The sequence below is a fragment of the Papio anubis genome, chromosome 5, assembly GCF_008728515.1.
Source record: "Papio anubis isolate 15944 chromosome 5, Panubis1.0, whole genome shotgun sequence".
NCBI classification, from domain to species: Eukaryota; Metazoa; Chordata; class Mammalia; order Primates; family Cercopithecidae; genus Papio; species Papio anubis.
Genome location: NC_044980.1, coordinates 121,369,728 through 121,397,416, shown reverse-complemented (window position 1 = coordinate 121,397,416; position 27,689 = coordinate 121,369,728).

The following is a 27,689-nucleotide window of genomic DNA, read 5'->3' as shown; positions in this document are numbered from 1 at the left end:
GGTGGATACTAGAGATTTTATTGATTAGAGAGATCACATGAAAACTTCTTGCAACCAAACACGGCACACTTAAAATATATCATATATGCACATAATGTGCTATATACATATAGATATAAATTTTACACACTGACAAGTATTTGATTTCCTTCACTACATGCTTTGAAATGTTTTGCTACAATTATAGAATTAAGTTTCAAAAATACATGTAATGGTGAAAATATTTAACTCATAATTCTAAAGTAATTATCCCTGAAATATTTATTTTTATATATTAAAATTTGATATTAAGTACTCATTTCTATTAAGAAACAGAGATGGATAAGTTTAAGTGTCAGACCCAGGAGCAAATCTTTGCCAAGACCTGTTAAGTAAGTCTCCAACTCACAAAAATGCCTATTCCACATTTTTCAGATGAAAGCAAGTGCAGAAGAAGGGATTTCTTTATATCTTTTGTAGACCGCCAAGGATGAGGTCAGTGAAATGAGGTCCTAGTCCTAATCTGACACTGGTTGTGTCCAGCAATTGAAAGATTTACTATTTGTGGACCTCAGTTTTCACATGCGTCAGTGAAGAGGTTGGTGCTTGATTGCTTTGTGCTGCAATGAGCAGAAAGCCCTGTCTCAACTATTTTAAACAATCATGAGACATCATATCTCAAGAGTAAGACTTCCATAAGTTGAACAGGCTCCATGCACAGTAGCCCAGGATCATTGCACTGCTTCTCTCTGATGCTCTTGGCCCCATGCTTGTCCATGTGCAGGCTTCAGCCCAGCTGGCTTCACTCATGATCACAAGATAGGGGTTACTGAGCCGCATATCACTTACAACATGATAAGATATAACTGAAGAAGGGTTGGTTTCTATGAACAAGAAAACCTTTCCCTGGCTCACTGCAGCAGTCTTCCTTTAAGTCTCATTGGCTAGGATGAAATCACATGTCCCTTTCCAAAAGCAGTCATAAGGTTTCCACAACTGGGTAAAATAAGATTTACTTGAGTCATGTTGGGAAGTTTGTTCATTGCTTTAAGAACTAGGCTTCTACTGAAAAGACTTTGGAGCAGGCAACCAACTGTGCTTGCTATCCTCACTTAGGTATCTTTTAGTTGTAAAAGAATGAGTCTGAGGTATTTTTGTCATCACCTGATTAATAAATGCCATGCTAAGTCATCATTTAATGCAACACTGAAATAGCTGGCTTCAAGAAGACAAATAAAGATTGTATGTAAGTCATAGGGGAAGCAAACAAGATTTATATTCTAAAGAGGTTCAAATATTCTGAAAATGATATACATAGTTTTGGAATGGCCCAATGATAGGGCAAAAGGGGTGGTGATCAATTTTACTTTATTTATTTACATTTCCATGAGATAATAAAATACAGACTTTCCTAACATACCAAATGAAGGCTGGGAAAAGCAAATTGCATCCTGGCTACCAAGTCAGAAGTCAGCTTAAACCAAGAAGTAGATCAGTGATGCTTAAATAATCAGAAATGCAACTGAAATAATCAGAATAACAATCTTGTGAAAGCTCAATTCTTAAAATAAATTCACATTTTTTTCAACTACAGTTATTTTCTATCTTGTGGATAGTAGAGCATAGTCAGGATTTCCATTAGAAAAATGGTGTTTTTTTTTCTTTCATTTGCTTTCCTTCTTCCTTTGGCTTTTTAAACCCTTCTTTTCTTTTCTTTTCTTTTCTTTTTTCTTTTCTTTTCCTTCCTTTCTTTCTTCCCCCCAAACATTCCCCTCCCTCTTTCTCTTTCTATCTTATTCTCCTAAGACCAGTAACATTGTTTCTCCATTTGGGAGAAAATATTCAGTGGTGTTCTGAAGATGGCTCATACTGGCTCACTACAGCTAACTGTGCACATCTTTCCCAACTCTGAGTTCAGTAAAAATTTTTAATAGCTTGAAATTGATCACAATGGGATAATTTACACAACATAATTTGGCAAGCACTACAAATCACAGCTTACTCTTTTTGTTTTTTTGTTGTTTTTCCAGAAAGCCAGATCACCAGCATACCACTAGAGGCAGCATATCAGAATGACTAAGAGCAAGGATTCTGGTCTTATACTATTTTAGTTCAAGTACAGTCATCCTTTGGTATCCTTGGAGAATTGGTTCCAGAACCCCCCCTGGATACCCAAATCCATGGATGCTCAAGCCCCCTATATAAAATTTATATAACCTATGCAGTTCCCCCCACATACTTTAAATCATCTCTAGATTACTTATAATACCTACTAGATTATAAATGCTATGTAAATAGTTGTTAAACTGTATTGTTTAGGAAATAATGACAAGAAAAAAGTCTATACATGTTCAGTACAGATAACCATTCATTTTCAATCGGCGATTGGTTAAAGTCACGGATGCAAAATCCATGGACACAAGGGCCAGCTGTAATGTCTTTCCCATTTAATTTCTCTGACCAACAGTAAAATAGGAATAATAATACATATCCCATAGGCTAAGAATAGAATGGGACAATGTTTTTTACAAGTGTTATTACTTGTGGTAAAGATCGTCACAAATTCTTTGTTTAAAAGGCACGATTTGTATCTCCTTCCCTAGAATGAGTGTGGCTTTGTGACTGTTTGTATAACAGACTCTGATGACAGGAATGATGTTCCAGTTTCCAGGCCCAGGCCTCCAAGAAACTGGCAGTTTTCACTTCCCATCTCTTGAACTGTTCTTTCTGGTATATATTAGGGGTCTTCAGGGAAGTATAACCAATAGGATAGATAGGTATATATATAGGGCTCCTTTTTTTTTTTTTTTTAAGTAATTGGCTCACATGCTTGTGGGGACTGGCAAGTGTAAAATCTTCAGAGCAGACTCGCATGTTGGAGACCCAGAGAAAGGTTGATGCTGCAGTTTCAAGTCAAAGGCAATTTAGAGGCAGAATTCCTTCTTCTCTGGGCCTCAGACTGTTCCTCTTCAGGCATTCAACTTATTGGATGAAGCCCACTCACATTATGAGGATACTCTGTTTTACCCAAAGTCTACTGATTTAAATATTAATCACTTCTAAAACATGGCTTGTCAGCAACATCTAGACAGTCGTTTAAGCAAACACCTGGGCACTGTAGCCTAGCCAAGATGACACATATAATTAATTATCACATAGGGTAGCCAACTCCAGGTAGGAAGTCCAATTATATGGTATAGAGATCAAATATAGGCGCCCTGAGACTATGTGGAGTTGGACAGGGGACAGGCTGAGACCAGCCTTTCAGATTTGCCTATCAAAACGCAAAGCATATGATCTCCAGTTCATCCCAGTTGTAATGGTTAATGTTAGGTGTCAACTTGATTGGATCGAAAGATACCTAAATGACTGGTAAAGTATTGTTTCTGGGTGTGTCTATGGGGGTGTGGCCAGAGGAGATTGATATTTGAGTTGGTAGACTGGGAGAGGAAGACCCACCCTCAGTATGGGTGGGTACCATTCAATCAGCTGCCAGTGTGGCTAGAACAAAGCAGGCAGAAGAAAGTGGGATAACCTTGTTTCCTTGGTCTTCTGGCTTTCCTCTTTCTCCTGTGCTGGATGCTTCCTCTCGCTCCTCCTGCCCTTGGGCATCAGACTCCAGGTTCTTTGGCCTTTGGACTCTTGGACTTGTACCAGTGACTTGCTGGGAGCTCTCAGACCTTCGGCCACAGACTGAAGGCTGCATTGTCAGCTTCCCTGGTTTTGAGGCTTTCAGACTGAGATTGAGCCATTACCAGGTTTCCTCTTACCCAGCTTCCAGAGGGCTTATTGTGGGAGTTCGCCTTGTGATCATGTAAGCCAGTTCTCCCTAACAAACTTTCTTTCATATATACATATATCCTATTAGTCCTGTCCCTCTGGAGAGCCCTGATTAATACAGATTTTGGTACTGGGGTGGTTTTAGAGCAATGAATTTTAAGGATGGATTTCTTTAGTCAGTTTTGTGGTTCCTGGCTCTTTAATCTGGTTAGACCTAAAAATGCTAATGACTCTACTTCTAATAGTATGGAGAGTACTGATAATCTTTGGCATGAATTTTTTAGAGAGTTGTACGAAATAAATGCATTTGATATTCCTGATTCACCACTCTTGAGAGGCAAGGAGTTTGGTGACTCTATACACGATACCTTTGAACATTTGTAGAGAACCAAGGAATATAATGAAGTGGGTTAATTGCTCCTAAGTTTGATGGAGAAAGCGATGAAAGAAAAGAATGAGCTCAGGTATTCCATCTCCCATCTTCTGGCTCCAGAAGCACATACTTAGCCTCAAATCTTGTAAGATTGCCCTGGGTGAAAGTCTTATCTCTTATAGACAAAGGCTGAAATTGCTAAAAATCAGACACAAGCTTTTATCATGCGAGTGGCTGACCTGCAACAAAAGATACAGGCTCAGTCTCACCAAATGTCTACTGTTAAAATGAGGGCATTCATTGGGAAAGAATGGGACACTGTAACCTGAGATGGGGATGTGTTGGAGGACCTTGATGAAGTTGGAGACACTGAGCTCCTAAATTCTGATGAGACTTTTTTGTCAGAGGAAATGGCCTCCCCAACCCCGTGACATCGCCTCCCCACCCAGGCTGCCACCAGCCTTTCCCCCTTTGTCTGAGGAGATTGCATGGCCTGAGGCAATAGTGATGGTCTCCCCTGACGCAGCTGCCAGGCAAGGCAATGCTGATTGTCCCCACCACCCCTCTTTTCTTCTACACCTGTAACTAAACTCAAGTGTCAGTAGTCCCCTAGAGGTGAGATTCAGAGTATGACCCACAAGGAGGTGCACCACACTCCAAAAGAACTACTTGAGATTTCTAATTTATATAAGCAGAGATCCACAGAACAGGTATGGGAATGGATATTAAGGGTGTGGGATAACGGTAGAAGGAACATAAAGTTGTATCAGGCAGTTATTCATATGGGCCCACTAAGCAGAGATTTTGCATTTAATGTTGCAGCAGGGGGGATTATAAAAGGTTCTAATGGTTTATTTGCTTGGTTAGCTGAATCATGGATCAAAAGATGGCCCACTATGAGCGAGCTGGAAAAGCCTGATCTCCTTGGTTTAATGTATAGGAAGGAATCCAAAGGCTTAGGGAGACTGGAATGCTAGAGTGGATTATTCACTTTAGACTTACTCATCCAAACTGAGAAGGTCCAGAGACACATCTTTCACCAATACCTTGTGAAATAGATTTGTGAGGGGAGCATCTGCGTCCTTCAAGAGCTCTGTGATTGCTCTTCTCAGTATGCCAGAACTTACAGTGGAAATTAATTTTTCCTCAAGGGGAAAACTTAAATATAATAGGAATAATTTGATCCCAAGGTGGCATGGGCCAAGTGGCAGCACTCAACCATCGAAGGCAAGTTGGGGGTAGTTACTGTAATGGACAACAGAGTCAAAGCAGCAATCAGAATAGTCTGACTCGCATAGAGCTCTGGCATTGCCTAATTAATCTCAGTGTCCTAGAAGTAAAATTGATAGGAAACTTACTGCATTCTTACTTAATTTGTATAAGCAGAAAACTTCCAGGTCAAATAGAAAAAGACTAATTTGAATTATAAAAACAGAGCATCATGGCTTTTCAATCAATTTTCAGATTTGAGCCAATTTATACACCTAGAACCCCTTGAAAGGAGGGGAGGCCTGTTCCCTTAAGGAAGGACCCCACTACACTACCAACAATGTTTACTGTTAATCCTTCTCCCATGCCTCCCCAAGGAGACTTCTGGCCTTTTACCAAGGCAACTGTGCATTAGGGAAAGGGGAATGATGAGATCTTCCAGGGACTACTGGACACTGGCTCTAAGCTGACATTGATTCCCAAAATGTCAAAATGTCATTGTGATCCTCCAGTTAGAGTAGGGACTTATGGAGGTCAGGTAATTAATAGGGTGTTAGTTTAGGTCCAATGTGCAGTGAGTCCAGTGGGTCCCCAGACTCATCCTGTAGTCGTTTCCCAATGTCAGAATGCATAATTAGCATAGACATATGTAGCAACTGGCAGAATCCCCACATTGGTTCTCTGACCGGTGGAGTGAGGGTTATTATGGTGGAAAAGGCCAAATGGAGGCGATTAGAGCTGCCTCTACCTAGAAAAAACAGTATTTCATCCCTGGAGGGATTTCAGAGATTAGTGCCACCATCAAGAAATTGAAAGACGCAGGGGTGGTGATTCCCACCATATCTCTGTTCAACTCTCCTACTTGTTCTGTGCAGAAGACAGATGGATTTTGGAAAATGACAGTAGATTAGCACAAGCTTAACCAAGTGGTGACTCCAACTGCAGCTGCTGTACCAGATATAGTCTCATTGCTTGAGCAAATTAAGAAATCTCCTGGTACCTAGTATGCAACTATTAATTTGGCAAATGCCTTTTTCTCCTGTCCATAAGGTCCTACCTTAGGGGTATATCAACTCTCCCGCTCTGTGTCATAATCTTGTCCACGGAGATCTTGATCATTTTTCCTTTCCACAAGATATCACACTGGCCCATTACATTGATGAATTTATGCTGACTGGACCCAGTGAGTTATAAGTAGCAGCCACACTAGACTTGTTTGTGAGAATTTGTGTGCCAGGATACAGGCAATAAATCTGACTAAAATTCAGAACTGTCTACCTCAGTGAAATTTCTAGGAGTCCAGGCTGCAGGGCCTGTCAATCAAAAGGTAGAAGTGGAAGTGGCATCACTTACCATCACCCCTAATGACTCACCAGCAAAATGTTTGCTTCCTGTTCCCATGGCATTATGTTCTGCCGGCCTAAGAGGTCTTAGTTCCTGAAGAAGAAAAGCTGCCACCAGGAGACACAACAATAATTCCATTAAACTGGAATTTAAGATTGCCACTTGGCCACTTTGGGCTCCTCCTTCCTCTAAGTCAATAGGCTAAGAAGGGAGTTACAGTGTTGGTGGAGGTAATTGACCAGACAATCAAGATGAAATCAGACTACTCTACAATGGAAGTAAGGAAGAGTATGTCAGGAATGCAGGAGATTCCTAAGGGTGTCTCTCATTATTACGATGCCCATGATTAAGGTCAATGGGAAACTACAGTTACCCAATCCAGACAGGATGACAAATGGTCCAGACCCTTCAGGAATGAAGGTTTGGGTTCCTTCACCAGGCAAAAACCAATGACAGGCCAACGTGCTTGCTGAAGGCAAAAAGAATACAGAAGGGGTAGAAGAAGCTAGTCATCAATTCCAGCTATGACCATGTGGCCAGTTGCAGAAACAAGGAATGTAATTATCATGAATATTTCCTCATAACGTTGTTAAGAACATGTTTGTGCATGTATGCACTTGTACTAAGAAAATATCTTCATTCTATTTCCTTTCTTTTTACTTTATCATGTAACATAAGTTTCATTGATATCCTATCAGCATTTAAGTGTTTTTAACTTCATGTAATGCCATTTAGGTTAAGGATTAGTGCACTTCCAGTTGTATGAAACATAGTTGTATTACATTAGGTGTAATTATGACCTTATTATTGTCTTTATTTAGAGATTAAGTATGATTTCAGGAGACGTATACGGGTGCCAAGTTGACAAGGGGTGGACTTGTGATGGTTAAGATTAGGTATCAACTTGATTGATTGGATTAAAAGATAGCTAGGCTGGGCGAGGTAGCTCACTCCTGTAATCCCAACAGCTTGGGAGGCCTAGGCAGGTGGATCACGAGGTCAGGAGTTCAAAACCAGCTTGGCCAAGATGGTGAACCCCCGTCTCTACTAAAACTATAAAAATTAGCCTGGCATGGTGGTAGGTGACTGTAATCTCAGCTACTAGGGAGGCTGAGGCAGGAAAACCGCTTGAACCTGGGTGGCAGAGGTTGCAGTGAGCTGAGATCGTGCCACTGCACTCTAGCCTGGGCAACAGAGTAAGACTCCATTTCAAAAACAAAACAAAACAAAAAAAGATACCTAGATGGCTGGTTAAGTATTTGTCTATGAGGGTATTGCCAGAGGAGATTTACGTTTTGAGTTGGTGGACTGGGAGAGGAAGACCCACCCTCAATGTGTGTGGGCACCATCCAATCAGCTGCCAGTCCGGCTAGAACAAAAGCAGGCAGAAGAAGATAAAATAACTTTTCTTCCTGATTCTTCTAGCTTCCTGCTTTTCCCTGGGCTGGATGCTTCCTCCTGCTCCTCCTGCCCTTGGACATCAGACTTCAGGTTCTTCAGCTTTTGGACTCTTGGACTTGCATCAGTGGTTTGCCAGGAGTTCCTGGGCCTTTGACCATAGACTGAAGGCTACACTGTTGGCTTCTCTGGTTTTGAGGCTTTCAGACCCAAATTGAGCCACTACCAGCTTCTCTCTTCTCAGCCTGCCTACCATACGACTTCGCTTTGTGATCAAGGAGTCAATTCTCCCTAATAAACTCCCCTTCATATATACATATATCCTATCTGTTCTGACCCTATAGAGAACCCTGAGTAATATACACCAGTCACTAGCTGAATAGCACCAACTTCTACCCAGTCAATAACTATGTGGAGCAAAGGGATCACCCAGCTGAGTCCTGCTTGAAATTCTGACATACAAAATCATAATATATTTAAAATATTTATGCACTAAGTCACTAAGTTTTGGGGTAGTTCTTTACACAAGAAGAGTTAACTGAACACTATCTATCTTTATTTAGACCAGGCTTTGTTTAGGAGATAGTTATGCTATAATTAAACTTATTTTTAGGTTATTTTAGGTTTCCAAGTCCCATAATGAGCTTAAGGTGTATTCCTTTCTGATAGCAGGCAGGTCTGAATTTGTCCAAGTGCATTTGTATGAAAAACTGAGGAGATTACTGGAAAGTGAAAGATTCTAAAGAAAAACTAGCTTTGCAGATAATCCTGACACACTTTACTCATGAAGATGCATAGGCTTTTGTAAAAGTGCTTGCTCTCTGCCTTTCTACTCAACCTCACATAAATTATTGCCCTATGTAGAAATGAGTTCACCATGTGCTGGGAGTGAGCTGTGGGGAGGAAGAACACTATAATTAAAGCCTAAAGGAGGTATCTCAGTCAAATTTTCATAAGCTATCAATCACAAGCATCTTGTAAGTACCCCTTTTTGACAAAACATAGCTTTGATACTCCCAAACCTTAGCACATTAGAGGAATAGTGCCCAACAGTTCATGGCAATCTTTAAAGAGCGAGTATGACATGATTTGGCTCTGTGTCCCCACCCAAATCTCATCTCGAATTGTAATCCCCACTTATCAAGGGAGGGACCTGGTGGAAGTCGATTGGATCACGGGGACAGTTGCTGCTGTTGTGATAGTCAGTCAGTTCTCACAAGATCTAATGGTTTTAAAAGTTAGATCTTTTAAAAAGTTAGGAACTACAATGGTTTGGTAGTTCCCTCCCTGTGCTCTCTTTTTCACCTTCTGCCATGTAAGACGTGCCTTGCTTCCCCTTCCCCTTCTGCTATGATTGTAAGTTTCCTACATGTAAACCATGTGAAACTGTGAGTCAATTAAATCCCTTTCATTTATAAATTACCCAGTCTTAGGTAGTATAAGTATAGCAGTGTGAAAATGGACAAATACAGAGTGGTTATACCAGTCAGGAGTGGCAGAACTTAACAGAAGCCAAGTCAATGCCCATTGACTCAACTGTGACTGGCTTGCTAGAATCAGGGAGAAAGGGCCAGGAAAAGATAAATCAAACAGGAGATCCATGTATTCATCACAGGAGAGCATGGGTAACAATCTCCCAGGCACATTTGGGTATTAGAAAAATTTCAGGAAGCTGAGATTCTGCAGACGGAGTGAGAACCGTCAAAATGTGAGTCTGTACTCTTTTAACCCAGCACCATTTATCCAACTCTCTAGATTCACTAACTTCCAACTTTCCCTCTGTAAAACAATTTGAATAATGCCTGTGGTATGATGCACATGCATCAGTAGGAAGCCAATCTCTGCCATGGCCACACAATTTGGCTACTAGCACATGAGTGGTTATCAAGAATCAGTCATTCTCCTACAAAATATATCATATCTATTACTGCAAAAACAAATTTGTGTTAAATATCATGTAAACCAATAATAATGTATGTGAAAATTGTTTCTCTGAAAAATGTCTCAGTAAGCTTTCAATAAAGACTATAAAGTTACTACAAAAGACATTGTCAATTTGGGCAGATGTGATAAAATTGTCAAAGATTAAAACAAAAATGTAGAAAAATTCTACATTCACAACTCTAAGTTCTTGTCACTTCTTAAATAAATAAAATCTGGAACTTATATTCTAAGGGGAAAATGTCTTGATATCTTTAGGGGATACTCAAGCTAACCTTCATCTTTCTTGCTTTGCTCTGATAGCCTCTGAGAATCAAATGGCATTCTATAAAGTGCTGTTCCTTCTCCTTCTGTAAACCTCATGTAGATGGTAGATTTAGGCTAATATTCATTTGCACACACCCTCCTATAAAATAGGATTACTTTTTATTGACTACTATTGATTTAACTTACTTTACTGAGTTTCTCCTTTTCTGAATAATTCCTGATATTTAGATTTAGTATACGCTTTCTGTATTTTTTAATTTTCATTGACTATTAACAAATAATTTTTGTGTTTGTCTAAGATTGTCAGCTTGCACAATCTCATTTGGAAAGTGGGAGACCGAATTGTCCATCCTTGTATAAAAACCTGGTTTCTTATCTTTGATGAAATTTACTAAAAAAACCCCTCAAGATTTCGAAAGTGTGCATCAATTCTAACCCTTTGTTGTCAGTTAGGGTAAGCAAACCAGCTTCCATACAAATAAGCCCTCAAGTCTCAGTGATGCACTGAGTCCATCTCTCATACAAAATTTGGTTCTGAGTTTCTGGTCAGCATCATTTTGGAACCATGACTTTTCCCATCATGTGGTTCCAGTATTCCTTAAAGCCTGGGAATCCTCTGCTGGATTATCTACATAAACCCAGCAAACTAACGTAGAGAATAAGAATTGGAAATGGTGCAGACATTTTCAGTGGACCAGGCCTGAAAGAAGAACACATCAATTTTGTGCATATTACATTAAACAGTATTCAGTAACGTGGCAACATCAAACTGCAAAGAAACTGCAGAGTCAAATAAATGCAGAGTTAAATAAATGGAACATGTAGTCTAACTGTGTTTTCTGGAGGAAGAGTTTGAATGAGCACATAGCAGCCTCTTTCTCATAAGTCCTCCACTACATATAATATTTCCAATACATAATGATAAACTTATTCTGTGTCCTAAAATGATATTTAGAGGTAAAAATGAGGAATGAAGAGGAAAACTTTCTTTTCAAATTGTATTGCCCTCCCTAACATAAAGAATCAAGAATTAAGCTAAACTTTTCATGTAATCAGCTATAATATATTATTATATTATAATAATTAATATATATTATATATATCACATATCATAATATATGAAATGATATATAATATATTATTATATTGTAATAATTAATATATTATTAATTACTGCCACCAGTGAATAAGCTGCTTCATCATTATAATGTGCATTGTTAATTGCCTTCCGTAGTGTTACACAGGTAGTTTTGGAATGTAGATATAACTTCTATAGAAATAAAAGGAAACACTCAGAAAATATGACCTATTAGGGAAATAAGCCCTGAGTAGAGATGATTTTTAAAACAAATTTGATTGTTATTGCCTATTTTCAATTGAAGCAATGTAGTTGATTGATTGACTTGTTTGAGTTTTTCAAACAGGTGGTAAAAATGTTTTAATTACACAAAGATAATTACAGATTCCAGAAACTTGATTAGTGTTCACTTTAGACTCTAGAAGTCTGTATAAAAACCAAATGTGATATGAGAATAATAGAATAATAATTTAACATGTGGAGAATATATTTCATGAAAGCTTATTCTAAAGAAAACCAAGCTAGAATTACATAAATTAGAGCTCTAAAAACATTCTTGTTAATTTAAAATTTGGAAATGAAATAACCAAATCTAACTTAGAAGAAATATTCAAAATGATTAATTTAATATGTTTCACCCAAAAATTATTTAGATGTTGCATATCATTCTTAAACTATAATCCAGATAAACTTCCAACTATGACAGAAAATATCTCAGTTCTGTATACCTAATCTTTTAAATTAATATCCAGAATAAATACATTGTATATTATATAGCATTAATGGACTCTCTCTTTATAAAATGCCACTTCTGCAGTCCCTTTAGGAGAAAGATAATCTGCTTGTCTTTCTGTCTTCTTTGAATGACCTCCTGAAAAAAAGAAAATGATGCCTCCTTGGCCATATTTTAAAAATCATTTTCTTGTCAGCAATGTTTAATTCTCCCCATCCATTTATTCATCCAAGCACAAGCCAAGAATATTCTGGCATATTTCAGAGCTAGAGGATTGAATGGGTGGTGTCTGATAGTTTGCTTTTTGGAACAGTTATCATCACTGGTGGAATAATGATTTATTTGACCAGAGCGTCTGAGGAACAAATTGGAGAAGCCTGGGAAGCCGAACTGAGTGCAAGCAAAATAGTGTAGCAGGCAAGATTTATGTTCAGCATTCTTGATCACTTCACTTTCATTAATTCTCCCTCCTTAAGTTCCTCACTGTGGAGCTCAGCTGGTATGTAACTTCAGGCAGTGCACTGCAATCTGAACCTTTATGTCTCTTCTTTCTTTCATCTTGGATTCCATTTCCTCTAGCCCTCCTCATTAACCTAGATGACATGTGTTGAATAATCAATTAATCTGTAGTAATATGTGAGTACACATCAGTGCTTTGATATGTTACTCCTACATTAGTATTTTCACACAGAACTATGGGACATGGAAAGTTTTAATTTCTCTCTTGGCAACTGATAAAGAAAGCCAGGGAGTGCTTGGCTTTCAAATCTGAACCATATCTGTAATATGGCTTTCAAATCTGAACCATACCTGTAATATATATGTAGCCTTCTCCTTCAATAGTGGGCCATTAGTTTTATTTCCTCCTTATATGTTATGAGATAATGGGTTTGTATGAAGATAATAATCTTCTATTAGAGATTTATGTAATTCACATTATAAGAAGACTCTGATTATTGTGTTATTTTAGACTACATTAATTCTTTAAGGTGTTGGTCTCAATCTCAAATGCCTACAGGAATTAGATAGGTAAAATAACTGCGTGAATCTGGTAGTACATACACCCACCTAAAAGTATTTAAATTTAACTGTTTTAAACTTTATGCTGGCTACATTAAATGTGTTTGCATCCTCTGCTTTAAAGCGTGTGATAACAAAACCATACCTCCATGGTAAAAGACAGGAGGCTTCATAGGACAAAGTGATGTCTTGGGCTCTTCACTTCGGGATGCAAGAATTGAGATCTTAAGAAAGGTCAGGGTTACTCTGCCTTTCCGGGTCTTGTTGATGGAGGAAAAAGTCAAGCTATTTAATCTGCAATTTAGAGAGTAGACATGATCACCAAACAGTAATATTCAATGTTTCTAAAAACATGTTCATGTGTAAAGTAAATGAATGGTGAGATTATGGGATTTTAACTTTTTTCCTCATAATTTAATCTTTCTTTCTTTCTTTTTTTTTAGAAATGGTCTCATTCTGTCACCAGGTTGAAGTGCAATGTTGCAATCACAGCTCACTACAGCCTCAACCTTCACAGCTCAAGTCATCCTCCCACTCCAGCCTCTTCATTAGCTGGGAGTACAGGTGCAAGCCACCATGCCAGGCTAATTTTTGATATTTTGTAGAGATGAGGTTTTGCTATGTTGCCCAGGTTGATCTCAAACTCCTGAGCTCAAGCAATCCACCCGCCTCAACCTCCCAAAATGCTGAGATTACCGGCATGAGTCACCGTGCCTGGCCCAATCTATTTTAAGTGTAACACAATAAGCAAACCCTGCTTTTATAATAAGATAACAGTGAATTTTCTTTTCATTAAGATCAATATGCTTACAAGGCAATGTTTACACCAATATGTTTTTAAGACTATGTCCAAGAGGTAGGCGTTAGGATAGTGGCAACCACAGGGAGCTAGGCCAGGATGTGAGGAGGTCTCCTAAGAACTATGAGTGCCTGCATCTCCAGAAAGGATGCAAAGTGGAGCCTTCTACACTAGTGGACTCAGAATCATGTACTTTGCAAGTCAAACTGTCTATATTGCTTATATATTCTGCATGTTTGTCATTTTTTCACTGGTTGTTTTGAAGCGCCAGCCTGCCTAAGCTGAGTTAATGGAAATAAGAGAAAAACTTCTGTCCATATTTGAGCAGAAGGGTAGAGAGGAACAAACTCCTGGGTATCCACTGGGCAGGTAGAGTGTACATCTGAAAGTCAGCTGAGCTTGATTATCCTTCCAAAGTCATGCTGGGAATTCAGGATTTACACCTGGGAGGGGAGGACAGTCCCCATAATAGGTACGGAATAAGTCAGCTCATAAGTACAGAAATTGAGGGTGAAGTTTAGAAACTTTTATGATGATTTGACATTACTATGACATCAAAGCACATAATTGTTTTCCTAAAAATTTATTTCCATTATAAAGTATTATTCTGTAATAGATTAGAGATTTTTTAAAAGACTGGTCTTTTACCCCAAATAATTTAAAACACTATTATAGAAGGCATTGAAAATGTTTAATGATTACAGTTTTATTTTTCCACATATTAGGTCAGATTCACTCACTCAAACAAGGTCTTCCTTTGAAAAGTGCAGCATTTATTCTAAAAAGTTAGAATTTGGGAATAATTTTTTATATTTTCAGAGTTAATGTTGATTGTGACCATAAAGCACACAAATTTTAACCCTTCTATTCCAGACAAGACTTGGCCTAGGTGAAAGCTTGGCTCTGCAGATAAGCAATTAAGAAGGCATGGTGTTACAAAGGTATTGATGAAAGCTTCTGCAGATAGAAGGGACAGCACACATTTGTTTATTCATGAGTAAGGAATCGCCCAGTTATATCCTCATTTTAGTCTGCATCAAATCAAGTTTCCAGGGGGTCACAGGAGAAGTTCTCTATTTTAGTTTTTAACATGGCTACAATTATGAGGACATTAAATGTCTCATTATCTTCAGGGTAATATTAATAGTTTAATTTTCTGTTCAGTGTGAGTCCACAAATGTACATCCATGGCCTTCACTTAATAGGTACTTTTCATTATTGGGGACTTCACTATGGAAATGCTTCCCTGGATTGAAATGCATGCATAGAATGTAGACACATCAATTCATTTATTTACTAAATTTGCACAGACTATTTATAAATGTGTTTTTCAAAATGTTCTGTTTTGTGTAAGTATTCTCTTAGCAGATTTATTCCATCTGGTCTTATGTATGACAAAGATTCTTTATAAGTTTACAGAATGATGGACTGAGCCATAGCTTCCAGAAAATATTTTTTAGGATAGTGGCAACCACAGGGAGCTAGGCCAGGATGTGAGGAGGTCTCCTATGACCTTCAGATTATTTGACATAAATGTATGTATTAGATTTATTTCTAATTTCCACAGCTGGCATATGTAATGTTTCAATAGTTGTTACTTAAAACAGAGATAGTACTTTAAATATAGTAATACACAAACAAATTAAAGGCTCCTTTTAGTGCAGGAAGCCTTCATGTGCAGGAAGCCTTCAGGTCCCCATTGAACAGAAGATAATGTGGATAGTTCAACCATATATAAGATCTTCTCCTCCCACCCACCCCAACAGTTACACATACACACACACACACACACACACACACACTATATTTCTATAGAGAGAGACAGAGACAGAGAGACAGACAGAGAGAACATGAACTCCAAAGTAAGGTAGAAAGAAATTTATTTCACCAGCTTTAAAAGGTCCCTTCTTTCATTAACATGCCCTTCCATCTTCATATACTGCCCTCTAATTGTCTTGTAAGTGTAATACTGGAAGGATATAATCTCTGCCTGCAGAGTGCAATGGACTTGTATAAAGTGATATGGCTAGTCAGTCTCAGAGCACAGCCTTCAACTCTCAATTCCAGAGCCTCCCATTAAACCACAGAGCAAGTTATTTAATAACTGCAAGACTTATTCTCTAACATTTAGTCCCTTGTTACTGGTTGAATTAGTATGTTCTCAATGATAAGAAAGATTTAATTCTTTTCTTCAAGGGACCAATGGCTTGAACCTGCCTGTAGGGTTCTCCCAATTTGCACTGTGTGTGCCTCTATCTATTGCACTCTTCCAATACTTACCACAGTGTAGTGATCTTATCTCTGTCCATTGTCATCTCTAATGCTAAACTCCTACAAGACAGGAACTGTGTTTTTGTCATTCATTCATTTATTTGGCACATGTTATTGAATGCATCCTTGTTTTAGTCTGTTCAGGCTAAAAAAATAACATACACTGGGTAGCTTACAAATAATAGAAATTTATTTCTCACAGTTCTGGAGTCTGGAAGTCTAAGACCAAGACACTAGAAGATTCCGTGACTGGGGAGGCCTGTTTTACAATTCATTGATGGTGCTTTTGCTGTGTCCTGATGTGGTGGAAGTTGGGAGGGCAGATCTCTGGTTCCTCTTTTCTAAGGGTACTAACCTCATTAATGAGAGGTCTGCCCTCATAAACTAATCAGCTCCCAAAGGATCCACCTCCAAATACCTTCACATTGGCTATTAGGTTTCAACATATGAATTTGAGTGGGGGGACATAAACATTCAGAACACAGCACTCCTAGTACTTGGCCTTGTGCCATGAAGCTAGAGATAACCACACTGAACAAAATAGACCTCATGGAACATGCAGTCTGACAAAAAAGACAGACATCAGAAAAACAATCACAGAAGCAAATGTATAATTACAAAGCACCACAAGGAATCTGAAGGAAATGTGAAGGGTGTAATTAGAGAGAATACCAAGGGACCTTATTCAGGTAGGAGGGCAAATAATGGCTTCCTTAAAGACATGACATTTAATGTGAAACCTGAAAGAAGGAGAGGAGCTTTTCAGGAATAGACATAGACAAGAGTGATCCAGGCAGTGGGAGCATAAGTAGGGGAGATGATGTGAACTGAGGCCAGAAAGGTAGAAAAGACCTTGTAGGGGGCGTGTCAAACATGCTGGATTTTAGCTAAGTGCCATTACAAGTATTGGCAGTTTTAAGTACAGAAACAGTGGGGATAGAATGAATTTTTAGAAAGAACACCTGGTTGGTAGTGTGGAGATGGACTGGAAAGATCATCAAGAAACCAGGGAGAGTGACTAGGAAGCACCACAGTCCCCCAAGGGGCTCATAAACTTCGAGCTTGCCATGACACGTAGACCTTTCTATCAAATATTAACTGGACTTTTTGGCTTCCATTGGGTGGAGAGACTCCTACCTCAAATATTTACTTTACTTTGGTTAGAAAAACCTTAAAAATGCTATCCCATCAAATTTTTCTGGGAGCTTAAAATACATTTCTTTCACCAGAGATTATCTAACTTGTAATGTTAATGTAAATCGATTAACTTCCATGCATAAAATACCTATCACATCAACTGGCCTATTATAAATGATCAAAAAAATTAACTCCTAGCTGGGCGCAGTGGCTCACGCCTATAATCCCAGCACTTTGGGAGGCCAAGGTGGGCAGATCATGAGACCAAGAGATCGAGACCATCCTGGTGAAACCCCATCTTTACTAAAAATACAAAACTTAGCTGGGCATGGTGGTGTGTGCCTGTAGTCCTAGCTACTGGGGAGGCTGAGGCAGGAGAATCGCTTGAACCTGGGAGGCAGAGGTTGCAGTCAGCTGAGATCGTGCCACTGCACTCCAGACTGGCAACAGAACAAGACTCTGTCTCAAAAAATAAACAAATAAATAAATAATAGCTCCTCCCTTGTGTTGCTCTTTTTGTGCTCTTCTACATAACACAACATCATATTGGTGACACTGACTTTACCACTTCCTTGTAAGAAACCCAACACAGTCTATTCTAAGTTTTGAGAATTTCACTACCGAATGAACGGTTCCAAAGGACATCAAAGTTACACATCATTCATCTATACAACTAAGTGTACTACAGACATCAATAAAAATCATTAGACAATCATTTTCCATGTGATTTTTGAAAAGGACAAAACCCTAGCAAACATTCTTCTGAACTGGCAGATACTCCACTGAACAGGGCTCAGAATCAGTAAGACAGAAGTGATAAATGAGTGAACATGACCCAATATCAATAAATACTCTGTCCACATGGATTTTATCCAAGGCAGTTCGAAAATTTTGAAGAGGAAAAACTAGACCAATGGCAGAGATCCTGGAAAACTAAAATATTTTGGAAAAGTTTTGGAAGACCTATAATCAGAGTAACTTCCAAAGAGAATAAAGTAGGTGAAATTAGGGAGACTGACCTAAAAATTGTGAAGAAAATCAGTATGATTGACACACTGAATAAACTCCTGTTAAAATAGGAGGGTAGAAATTTTATAGATGAGTACACATGTGAAGTATTAGAGATTTCAGTTGACTTACAAATTGATGCAGTTATTGACTTATCTTGGATTATATGTCAATTCTTCTGAAATGCCAGAAATCCCTCACTTAATCACTCCAAATCCACTCTCCACCCTTCCATCTTGTTCACTAACTAGGAAAGCTGACTTGACTGGGTTACATCAATAGACTTGCATGGCCTCTTGCTTCCAGTTGGTTTGGCCAGCAGAAAGCTGAGGCGAAGGAAATTGAGCACATTTGGGCAGTCTGTATTCCTTGACGGCAGGTTATTTTTCACTCTAGATGGTTGCTCTATAAGACATTCTCTCCTTCTGGGGTCTGATAATGTCTTCTTCCCACTCTCCACTCAGTTCTAAGGTTGATACAAGCTTGTTTCTGCTAGTTTCAGGTTTTTCCACTATTCCTTGTGTTTCACCACCACCAAACCCCACACCTCTTTGTAATTAGTCCCTTGTATAAATAAACTCTCCTTAGTTATTCTAATTTGAGTGTGATATCTGTTCCCTTTAAAACCCTCCCTGGTATCTATAATTCCTGATGGACTATATTTCTAATAGACCTGTTTTTACTAGAACAAAACTTCACTTATTTATATGTGAACCCTATAGCCAGAGTAGTCTGAGCAATTGATCTTGGTTTTCATGCCATAGCACTGAGTTCAGAAATGGCCTTGAACCAGATTTGGCCAGACTGGGATGGGAAAAGGTAATAAATTACAGCTGTGTTCTGTACCAAAATGGGCTCTGTGTATTTTGTATAATACAGAGACGGATGAAGTGCACCCGGCCAGGATGAGGGGTCTCCAGCATGCAGCCAAACTAGCCTACCTACAAATGGCTCGAGACTTATGTATTGAAATTGAAACTGGAGGGAATAGCTCAGCTTCCAGAAGCTCTAATGTGAACTTCAGTGACTCATGTTATCACCTGAAATTGCATGACCCCAGTGAAGATTTTGAGGTCTAGAAGTGTGTATATCTGCCCGTCCTGAAAAATGTGCTGATCTTGCTATTGTGAATTGTAGCTGCTCTGGCTTCATTCTCCAACCTTTGATTGTGTAAACTATGTCTAACATACATACCCCTGAGTTTCTGAGTCTGCTCTCACCATCAAGCCAAACCTACTCTTGATATTTGTCAATACAGTGTCATGCAGCTTCCTAGCTTCATGATTTATGCTTTATCTCCATACCATTTTTAAAATCAATTTTAGGCCAGGCACAGTGGCTCACACCTACAATTGTAGCACTTTGGGAGGCTGAGGGTGGTGGATCATCTCAGGTCAGGAGTTCAAGACCAGCCTAGCCAACATGGTGAAACCCCGTCTCTACTAAAAATACAAAACGTAGTCGGACATGGTGATGTGTGCCCATAATCCCAGCTACTCAGGAGGCTGAGGTAAAGGAATGCTTTAACCTGGGAGGCAGAGGTTGCAGTGAGCTGAGATTGTGCCACTGCACTCCAGTCTGGGCAACAGAGCAAGACTCTGTCTCAAAAAAAAAAAAAGGAAAAATAATCCATTTTAAATCCACTTCTTATTTTAATATTATACTATGTAAAATATCAGTAAGTTACAGACACAAGCCTGAAAGTTCATTCAAAAGAGGGCAATCTCAGAGGAGTGGGGCTCCTCTGCTTATGAAACTTGGACTGTCACATCATGAGCTGTTTCAGGGGAAGCAGAAACATTCTTTCCTCAAACATCAACTCTTCACCACTTACACACTGAGAAGAAGAGAAAAAAATCATTGTTGAAAATTAGAAACTACCCCACTTCATCCTGAACCTATACTACCTAGGCAGACCAAAATAACCCAATTTGTAAATGTAATTCAGAGTGATTATGAGAGTATAATGCTCCCATATACTTAGCTGAAGCAAACACAATCCAGTCTAGTGATTCCTACTGCAATCATTTTAGGCCTCAGAGAATTTCTAGAAATAAGCTGACAAGAAAAATAAGCATATCACAGGTGTAAATAATTACACATACAAAGAAATAAAGACCCCTGAGGAAGAATAAGCAAAAACAACAAACAGAAGAGAAAGAAACACAGGAATTCCAGGCACTAAAAATATTAGGACACTGATTATGGAAACGTTATACTCACCGTGTTTAAAAAAATAAAAAACATAAGCGAAAAAACACGCAGATAGCAAGAAACTATGGGAAATGGCCAAGCAGATTTTAAGAATAAAATAAACTTCTAGAAATAAAAATCGTAATGATTGAAATTATAAATGGGTGGATTTAATAGCAGTTTAGACATTTTATGAAATGATAACATGTTACTTGGAAGACAGATCTGAGTTCTCCAGAATACATCACAAAGAGGCAAAGAGAAACTACGAAAGAAAATAGAGACATTCGGAAGCGAGAAGTCGAACATATCAAGATATAGTTCCACATGGAAAAGAGAGAATAAGTCAGAGATAATTATTTAATGATAATAATATATGAGATTTTCCAGAACTAATAAAAGACATAAATAAACCTTCTGACAAAATACCTAACAAATGTCAAGAAACTTATATCTAGTCTTTATCATAATGAAACTTTAAACACCGAAGAAAAACTCTTAAGAACAGCCAGAGTTAAAAAGAATAAAAAACAAAAAACATATTATGTCCAAGTGAACAATTGTTATATTAATAACTCATATACAGAGAGTATATGAGTTAATATAGCTATTAATGTTATATTAATATAACATTAATAATGTCAATCTGGAATCATAAAACTAACTAAATATCTTTTTAAAATGAAAGTGTACTAAAGATACTTTCAGAAAAATCAGCACTGTGAGAGTTTGTCACCTAAAATCTCTTAGTAAAAGAAAATTCTGAAGTATGGTTACTAGAGAGAAAAAATTAATAAAATAGTTTGATTGCACTGTGGTCTGAGAGACAGTTTGTTACAATTTCTGTTCTTGTACATTTGCTGAGGAGTGCTTTACTTCCAATTATGTGGTCAATTTTGGAATAAGTGCGATGTGGTGCTGAGAAGAATGTATATTCTGTTGATTTGGGGTGGAGAGTTCTATAGATGTCTATTAGGTCTGCTTGCTGCAGCAATGAGTTCAATTCCTGGATATCCTTGTTAACTTTCTGTCTCGTTGATCTGTCTAATGTTGACAGTGGAGTGTTGAAGTCTCCCATTATTATTGTATGGGAGTCTAAGTCTCTTTGTAAGTCTCTAAGGACTTGCTTTATGAATCTGGGTGCCCCTGTATTGGGTGCATATATATTTAGGATAGTTAGCTCTTCCTGTTGAATTGATCCTTTTACCATTATGTAATGGCCTTCTTTGTCTCTTTTGATCTTTGATGGTTTAAAGTCTGTTTTATCAGAGACTAGTATTGTAACCCCTGCTTTTTTTTGTTCTCCATTTGCTTGGTAAATCTTCCTCCATCCCTTTATTTTGAGCCTATGTATGTCTCTGCGAGTGAGATGGGTCTCCTGAATACAGCAGACTGATGGGTCTTGACTCTTTATCCAGTTTGCCAGTCTGTGTCTTTTAATTGGAGCATTTAGCCCATTTACATTTAAGGTTAATATTGTTATGTATGAACTTGATCCTGTCATTATGATATTAACTGGTTATTTTGGTCGTTAGTTGATGCAGTTTCTTCCTAGCCTAAATGGTCTTTACATTTTGGCATGTTTTTGCAATGGCTGGTACCAGTTGTTCCTTTCCATGTTTAGTGCTTCCTTCAGGATCTCTTGTAAGGCAGGCCTAGTGGTGACAAAATCTCTAAGCATTTGCTTATCTGTAAAGGATTTTATTTCTCCTTCACTTATGATACTTAGTTTGGCTGGATATGAAATTCTGGGTTGAAAATTCTTTTCTTTAAGAATGTTGAATATTGGCCCCCACTCTCTTCTGGCTTGTAGAGTTTCTGCCGAGAGATCTGCTGTGAGTCTGATGGGCTTCCCTTTGTGGGTAACCCGACCTTTCTCTCTGGCTGCCCTTAAGATTTTTTCCTTCATTTCAACTTTGGTGAATCTGGCAATTATGTGTCTTGGAGTTGCTCTTCTCGAGGAGTATCTTTGTGGCGTTCTCTGTATTTCCTGGATTTGAATGTTGGCCTGCCCTACTAGGTTGGGGAAGTTCTCCTGGATGATGAACATCGATGCAAAAATCCTCAATAAAATACTGGCAAACCGGATTCAGCAGCACATCAAAAAGCTTATCCACCATGATCAAGTGGGCTTCATCCCTGGGATGCAAGGCTGGTTCAACATTCGCAAATCAATAAACATAATCCAGCATATAAACAGAACCAAAGACAAGAACCACATGATTATCTCAATAGATGCAGAAAAGGCTTTTGACAAAATTCAACAGCCCTTCATGCTAAAAACGCTCAATAAATTCGGTATTGATGGAACGTACCTCAAAATAATAAGAGCTATCTATGACAAACCCACAGCCAATATCATACTGAATGGGCAAAAACTGGAAAAATTCCCTTTGAAAACTGGCACAGGACAGGGATGCCCTCTCTCACCACTCCTATTCAACATAGTGTTGGAAGTTCTGGCTAGGGCAATTAGGCAAGAGAAAGAAATCAAGGGTATTCAGTTAGGAAAAGAAGAAGTCAAATTGTCCCTGTTTGCAGATGACATGATTGTATATTTAGAAAATCCCATTGTCTCAGCCCAAAATCTCCTTAAGCTGATAAGCAACTTCAGCAAAGTCTCGGGATACAAAATTAACGTGCAAAAATCACAAGCATTCATATACACCAGTAACAGACAAACACAGAGCCAAATCATGAATGAACTTCCATTCACAATTGCTTCAAAGAGAATAAAATACCTAGGAATCCAACTGACAAGGGATGTAAAGGACCTCTTCAAGGAGAACTACAAACCACTGCTCAGTGAAATAAAAGAGGACACAAACAAATGGAAGAACATACCATGCTCATGGATAGGAAGAATCAATATCGTGAAAATGGCCATACTGCCCAAGGTTATTTATAGATTCAATGCCATCTCCATCAAGCTACCAACGAGTTTCTTCACAGAATTGGAAAAAACTGCTTTAAAGTTCATATGGAACCAAAAAAGACCCCGTATCTCCAAGACAATCCTAAGTCAAAAGAACAAAGCTGGAGGCATCATGCTACCTGACTTCAAACTGTACTACAAGGCTACAGTAACCAAAACAGCATGGTACTGGTACCAAAACAGAGATATAGACCAATGGAACAGAACAGAGTCCTCAGAAATAATACCACACATCTACAGCCATCTGATCTTTGACAAACGTGAGAGAAACAAGAAATGGGGAAAGGATTCCCTATTTAATAAATGGTGCTGGGAAAATTGGCTAGCCATAACTAGAAAGCTGAAACTGGATCCTTTCCTTACTCCTTACACGAAAATTAATTCAAGATGGATTAGAGACTTAAATGTTAGACCTAATACCATAAAAACTCTAGAAGAAAACCTAGGTAGTACCATTCAGGACATAGGCATGGGCAAAGACTTCATGTCTAAAACACCAAAAGCAACGGCAACAAAAGCCAAAATTGACAAATGGGATCTCATTAAACTAAAGAGCTTCTGCACAGCAAAAGAAACTACCAGCAGAGTGAACAGGCAACCTACAGAATGGGAGAAAATTTTTGCAATCTACTCATCTGACAAAGGGCTAATATCCAGAACCTACAAAGAACTCAAACAAATTTACAAGAAAAAAAAAAAAAAAACCCATCAAAAAGTGGGCAAAGGATATGAACAGACAGTTCTCAAAAGAAGACATTCATACAGCCAATAGACACATGAAAAAATGCTCATCATCACTGGCCATCAGAGAAATGCAAATCAAAACCACAATGAGATACCACCTCACACCAGTTAGAATGGCGATCATTAAAAAGTCAGGAAACAACAGGTGCTGGAGAGGATGTGGAGAAATAGGAACACTTTTACACTGTTGGTGGGATTGTAAACTAGTTCAACCATTATGGAAAACAGTATGGCGATTCCTCAAGGATCTAGAACTAGATGTACCATATGACCCAGCCATCCCATTACTGGGTATATACCCAAAGGATTATAAATCATGCTGTTCTAAAGACACATGCACACGTATGTTTATTGTGGCACTATTCACAATAGCAAAGACTTGGAATCAACCCAAATGTCCATCAGTGACAGACTGGATTAAGAAAATGTGGCACATATACACCATGGAATACTATGCAGCCATAAAAAAGGATGAGTTTGTGTCCTTTGTAGGGACATGGATGCAGCTGGAAACCATCATTCTCAGCAAACTATCAGAAGAACAGAAAACCAAACACCGCATGTTCTCACTCATAGGTGGGAACTGAACAATGAGATCACTTGGACTCGGGAAGGGGGACATCACACACCGGGGCCTATCATGGGGAGGGGGTAGGGGGGAGGGATTGTATTGGGAGTTATACCTGATGTAAATGACAAGTTGATGGGTGCTGACGAGTTGATGGGTGCAGCACAGCAACATGGCACAAGTATACATATGTAACAAACCTGCACGTTATGCACATGTACCCTAGAACTTAAAGTATAATAATAATAAAAAATAAATAAATAAAAATTAGGAATTGAATGTAAAAAAAAATTTAATAAAATAAAATAATAGAGAACAATCAATCTAAAAGCAGTTCTTTAGTAATAACTTATAAAGTAAGTAAATCTCTGACAAGCGGGATCTGTGAAATAGAGAGAAAGCAAAACAATACATAGGGAAGGATCAATGCAGAGAAAAGAGACATTAGCAAGTAAGAGGACACCACGAATCATTGAAGCAAAAATTTTAAAACTTGAATGAAATGATCTGTTTTCCCCAAAAATTATAACATAAGAAAATTGAAATAACTATTTGAAAAAACCTGAAAAGAGATGAACTGGGGGTTTAAAATCTTTCAAACATAAATGAAGGAATCCCTACCAGGACAGATAGACAGGCACATTCAAGCTTAAGTTCAAGAAAAATGTAATGCTTCCACACTTACAGCTTCAGAGAATTAAAACACAGAAGGCCCGGCACAGTGGCTCATACCTGTGATCCTAGCACTTTGGGAGGCCAAGTCAGTGGATTTCTTGAGCCCAGGAGTTTCAGACCAGCCTGGGCAACATGGCAAAACCCCATCTCTACTAAAAATACAAAAAAAATTAGTCAGGCATGGTGGTGCGTGCCTGTAGTCCCAGCTACTTGCGGGACTGAGGTGAGAGCATCACTTGAGCCCAGGAAGTCAAGGTTGCAGTGAGCCGAGACAGCACCACTGCACTCCAGCCTGAGCCACCAAGTGAGACCCTGTCTCAAAAAACAAACAAACAACAAACAAAAAACAGGAAAGTCCCCCCAAATCTTTGTATGAGATGAAGATAACATCTCATATCAAACCAGACAAGGACAGTACAAGAACTGAAAAGTATAGACCAATCTTAATTAGGAATAAGACATAAAAAGCCCTAATAAAAATTAGCAAATCGATTCAGAGTACACCATGCAATATACCCTGACTAAATAATATCCGTTACTGTTATGCAAGCCTGATTTAAGTATAATTCACTAATATAATAAAGGAGAAAAATTTTATGATCATCTCAGTAAATATAGAAATAGCATTTGATAAAATACAGCACCTATTCAAAAATAAAACCTTTGACCTACCTAAAATAAAAGAGGAATTCCTTAACCTGAATTAAGGAATATATATCAAAAATTATATACAAAAATTTTAAAGTGCCAGATATTGTTCTAATTGTTCTGATCCGTTTATTCCTCATAACAACCCTGTAACATGAGCCCTGTTACTGATCTTGTCTTATAAATAATGCAGTAACAGAAAAACTAAGTCACTTGTCCAAGGTCACAATAGATTGCAATTGGCAGAGAGGTGTGACTTGAACCTGTGCGGTAATTTAGAGTTTTCTCTCTGAACTACCATGCTAAGTTTCAAAAATACCACACTTTCTTTAAATAAATTTAAATTGCTCTCTGAGTCTTCAGATGGAAGGAAATTCCATTTCAGTCATTACTGGGGCACCAAATCAAATATTTGCAGTTAAACAGGTTGTGAACCAACTTGGCTGCACTCCTAGGTGGGTGCTTATGTGCAGTGGCTCTGAATTTTACTCTAAAATATCACATTAGTGTGAACCTCTAAAAAATAGTATTTCCCCAAGGGCCTCCTACTAGAAGGTTGGAAAATTGTATTTTGATCGTGTCTGTAGGCCCATCTTCTCCAGGTTTATGCAAGTATCTCAGAGGAACTATGTAGACCAGGACATTTGGGAAAGGCCCCTTTGTTCTCTAGTTCCCCTTGGTCTCTAGTCCAAAAGGGTCACAGGAGATATGTTCATTATTAATCTTGCCTAGACCCTGAAGGTTGGAGGCTCTGGTGTTTCAGTGTCAACCTTGAGCCCAGGGGTTCATGTCAGGATGGTAATTGGCGTTCAGACTCAGAAGGCCATAACTCATCCAGTCTCCCAGAAGTCCTGACAGTCCCTGGGGTCCCGGGAGACAGCAGGGTGCAGAAACTCTCATATCAGCCGAATCCCCATATCTGGCCCAGGGAAAAGTTCTCAAAACCTTGCTCCTCCCCAGCTTCGCAAGTTCCAGGATGTCCTTCTCTGCTTAGATAATCTGTTTCTATTGCTGCATGATTCTACCTTTAACAAAAACTCTCCATGGGTATGGTTCTTTCTTTGTCTGGCAACTTCTACTCCTGGCCCTGCCACAGAAAAGTCGTTATTAATTTCCTTCAGTAAGGAAAAAAGACTTGGCCACTAATCTTGGAATGTAGAAGGGAAAATTACCTACAGCAAGAGAACAAAACACAATATTTCAATAAATTATCCTAGTATGTATGTATGTATGTATTTATTTATTTACTCAAAAATAGTCCTATGGTATATGCCAAAATATTAATCTTATGTATCAAGGACAAGATTTTCAAATTACTTTTTTCTTGCTTTTATCTACATTTTTTGAGTTTTCTACAATGAATATAGATTTGTGAATTTTTTAAAGTTGATCTTTCATTTAAAAGGGTTCATTTGGGGTGTTTTATAAACTACTCCCGAGATTAATTTTTTCTCTCCTTTAATAATTCAACGAACACTTCACAGTTTCAAGTCAGTATACGTCCCTATGGTGTGTATAGGACGTGATTTCAATGAATGGTGATTGCAGACACTAGGCTCCATTTTAACTTAAATAAAATCTTTAAGAAA